Below are 4,090 nucleotides of genomic sequence, written 5' to 3'. Positions count from 1 at the left end.
TACTTTTTAACCTTCAGCTTTATACATCATGTGAAGCATGCTTTTCAGCACTGAACTCATGTAAAGCAATGTGACTTTCTCCACTGAACCATGTATGCACACATTATTAAAAAGAACTGAATAAAAATGAACTATAATTCATTGAAATGAAATGACCGGTATACAATTAATACTTCAAATATGAAAATTTAATATTAAAGTTACATATATGTATAAAATACAAACGGTAAGATACACTGTGCAGACAAAATTACATCATCAGTGTTGATGCAAGAGCAGTGAAAATATGCAGTGCTAGTTTCTGAGAAGGGTTCTTTGAGGTGCATGTTGAGACAAGTCACATTCTTCTACATAAAGTGGTGGTATAGTGTTTTGTGGAAGAGCCTGTTTTCCTCAACTGACAGCCCTAATGGGTTCAGTTTTCTTTTCAAATAATCTATTGTGTGGTGTCACATTGTCACAAAATGTTATCAGTTTTATGAATAAAAACATAAACAGAAATCATGCATATGCATGCTTATTTCTGTGACCGCTGCATTCCAAACTGTTTCTAAATCACATCATCTACTTAAAAATGAAAGCTATTTACATCCCTGTGCATGTTTAATATGGTGCATGATAAAGACCCTCGGCTCAGGTGACTTCAAATTAAAATATGATGTATATGCTGTAGTTTAGTCCCACTAAAGTGATTATGTCAGCATTACCAGTCTGAACACATTTACTTTCATTTCTAGTTTAGAAGCTTCACCAAAGCAACACGTCACTGGGCTTTCCTGACACGTGTACCTTTAAGGGAAATCCAATTACGTAAACCATAATAGAACACTGTAAATCCTCTGACAAAATAACACAAAGGCTTTACCGTTGCAGCTGATTGATGTTTCTTGTAATTGTTCATCACTCACGTGATTGAATCTATTTCCCAATAATTTGATTCAACTTCTGAATAAGTTGAATTTGTAGTTGTATTAATAGACTGATACTTGATTGTCAATTATATACATGTTCATATAAACATGATGCAAATAGGACATTTATAGTCATGCAGTATATTTATATTATGCATAAATATTATATTTAGGCATAAATGTGCATCCAAATGGACGTACAGTGTATTTAAGTTCCCTGAGAATCGAACCCGCAACACTTTAGAATAAAGTTGTAACTGTTAACATTAGTTAATTTGTTATCTTAAATGAACTAACAATGAACAATACTTATACAGCATTTAATAATCTTAATTCATGTTCTTTTTAGCATTTACTAATATGTAACATAAAATGTTTTTAAAATCAAATGTTGTAACTGTGAACATGGTTTTGTGCCCATACAATAGAAGTGAATGGGTGCCGGCACCGTTCTGTTACCAACATTCTTCAAAATATCTTCTTTTGTGTTCATACGGAAGAAAAAAAGGCATACAGGTTTGAAATGACATAGGAGTGAGTAAATGATGACTTCATATTCATTTTTGGGTGAACAATCCATTTAACAAAGATGAATAAATGCTGAAAAACTATATTGCTTATTGTACGTTTATGTTACTTAATGCATTTGCTAATGTTAACAGATGCAACCTCACTGTACATTGAACCTGACCGTTTGCACTGAAATAAAATGCTCTACTAGTTGCATTGTTTTAAACATTTAATTTCATAAATACCATCAAGAAAACTTCAACATGTTATCATATTTAGGCAGTGGAAAAACACATAGTGGTTGTTACACTAACAGTTATGTTGTAAAACAGCCGCCCACGGCCTCAGAAACACCCCCACACTTTCCTTTGAGAGGCACTTCCCCAAAGAATGACAGAATGTGGGCATCCCAAAAGTGATGTCCGGTTTCATTTTTAACCTACCTGATAGGTGTGCTTAGCCCTTGTGGCCAGTTTCATTTTGATCCACCCTGACAGGTGTGGTGTGCCAGGGAGAACTTTTTAAAAGTATAAAAGGCCCTGCACATCACATCATGTCAGCATCCTACAACAACTTCTCTGCCCCAACAGGAAAACAGTGGAAAACTAGAGAAGGTGAGAACAGAATATTAAATTGAGTTTCACATTAATTATTGCATTATTCAATTGTATATGATATTATTATTAATTAATATAGATTAATAGAAACATACATTTTATGGTTAAGCTGTCTAGTTTTAAGTTAAACTGTATGTCATGCTGATAAATATATATTCTACGCTTTCAGCAAAATGATCTGGATCAGAATCGTCGTCATCTGTGTTTTGATGTGTCCGCTGCAAGCTCACAAAGAGTGCACGGGACATGTGCAATGGGAAAATCTCACTAGCTCTTTGAATTCAATGGTAAAATTCTGTTACACACAAACAAATCTTCCATAACCTTGATGCAATTTAACGAAACACGTCTGTGCTTTGTGTTTATAGGGCACTGCGATATCTCTTGACTGTGCGTTTGACTATGAAGACGGCAGTCTGTGTAATCCACTTCATCTTATCAACATGGTTTGTATATCTTTCCATGTTCTAATTGATATAGCTGTTGAAAAATGTAAATAAAAAGCAAAGAGTAACATTTTGATGTTCTCAGGTCAATCATAACACAAACCTTCTGGCCGGCGTCATCATGGGGGCAGAAAAACTGTACAAAAAGAATCCAAACCCACTGAAGTTTATAATGGCCCTGCGTCACACTCGCGACAGCATCAGTAAATGTGTAAGAACCACAAAAATGCTTCATTTAGGTAAATTGTACATAACTCATATTATCATTGTGATAACCGTGCTGCTTTTATTTGTAGATTCATCACTCTCATAATGTAGAAAATGAGCATGTGACCTCATGCTTCAACCAATTACAAGAATTTCTTCAGAAAAAGGTAAGATCCACAGCACAGTATTGTTTTAGTCTTTGTGTCCATGTCTGACTTTCCACAAATATACTTAAATCTATGTACATTATTATTTGTTACAGTCCCACTCACATTGTGCATGGCAAATCATTAACTCTAAAGTGAAGGAGATTCTTCAGAGGCTGGAGAAGCGTTCTGTCAGAGGAAGAGACACGAAACTGTATCATGTCTTCGGACAAGCTACTTAAATGCTTAATGGCACATATTTTTTATTTTTTTTTCAAGTCCTTTTTTAAGCTTGATGAATACTATTTGGATGTATATTGTTATATATATATTTATTATATTGTTATGACATTTTACAAAATACAGTTTACAGGTATAGTTTACAATTTATTGAGCCAGAAAGAGATCGGTGTATTGTATAAGATTGTGTGTATTTCGATTGTGTGTTATAAATATATTTTTTTATATTTTTCTTTGTTGTGTCTATTACACTATCTATAGCCACACATGAGTGCATTATTTAATGAATCTGATGTCTTGAATTTCAACTCATGCTACCTAATGTAACAAAATGCTCTTGAACAAATGTAATAAAGACATCTTTTTTAAAAACACTCTCTACGTCTATGACATATTTTCAGAATGAATTAAAATAACGTTTTACATGTATGATATTCTATGTTTTGAAAGAAATATATATTACTGTATTAAATGTCAACAAAGTTACTTTTTCATTCCTCAAAGATTATACACAGTTTTCAACATTAATTTGCATGAAATATACCGTTTGTCTAGTCAAAATACACACAAGTGACAGCTAAAGTTTGAAAAATCCCCAACATAATTCATCCTTTTGATGGCAAAATAGACATTGCATGAAAATAAGCGCAATTCCTTAAAGAAACCGACAGGAGGCAGCATATTCAAGTTTTAAAACAACTACAGTATCGCAAAACTACAAACATGAGGTAACATTATATCCCAGCATAGCACCTTAGTTAAACCATCGTATTTGATATGTATTGTATAATATATTGTTAATGGTAATATTTGGATGACTACTTTCATCTTTGAAAGCAATGGTCTTGTTCTTTGATTACGTCTTAAATTGCGGGTTACATTTGACGGACCATAATGTCAAACGTAAAAACTGTAGTCCCGCCTTACTTCACCTTCTCAATGCGGAAACGTTGCCGATAAAGTTTTCTGTTGGTCAGTGATCTGATCGTCTATTGGCTGAGGAAACAGTCAGT

This window comes from Triplophysa dalaica, chromosome 23 (genome assembly GCF_015846415.1).
Source record: "Triplophysa dalaica isolate WHDGS20190420 chromosome 23, ASM1584641v1, whole genome shotgun sequence".
NCBI classification, from domain to species: Eukaryota; Metazoa; Chordata; class Actinopteri; order Cypriniformes; family Nemacheilidae; genus Triplophysa; species Triplophysa dalaica.
Note: the sequence above shows the minus strand (reverse complement) of the source record.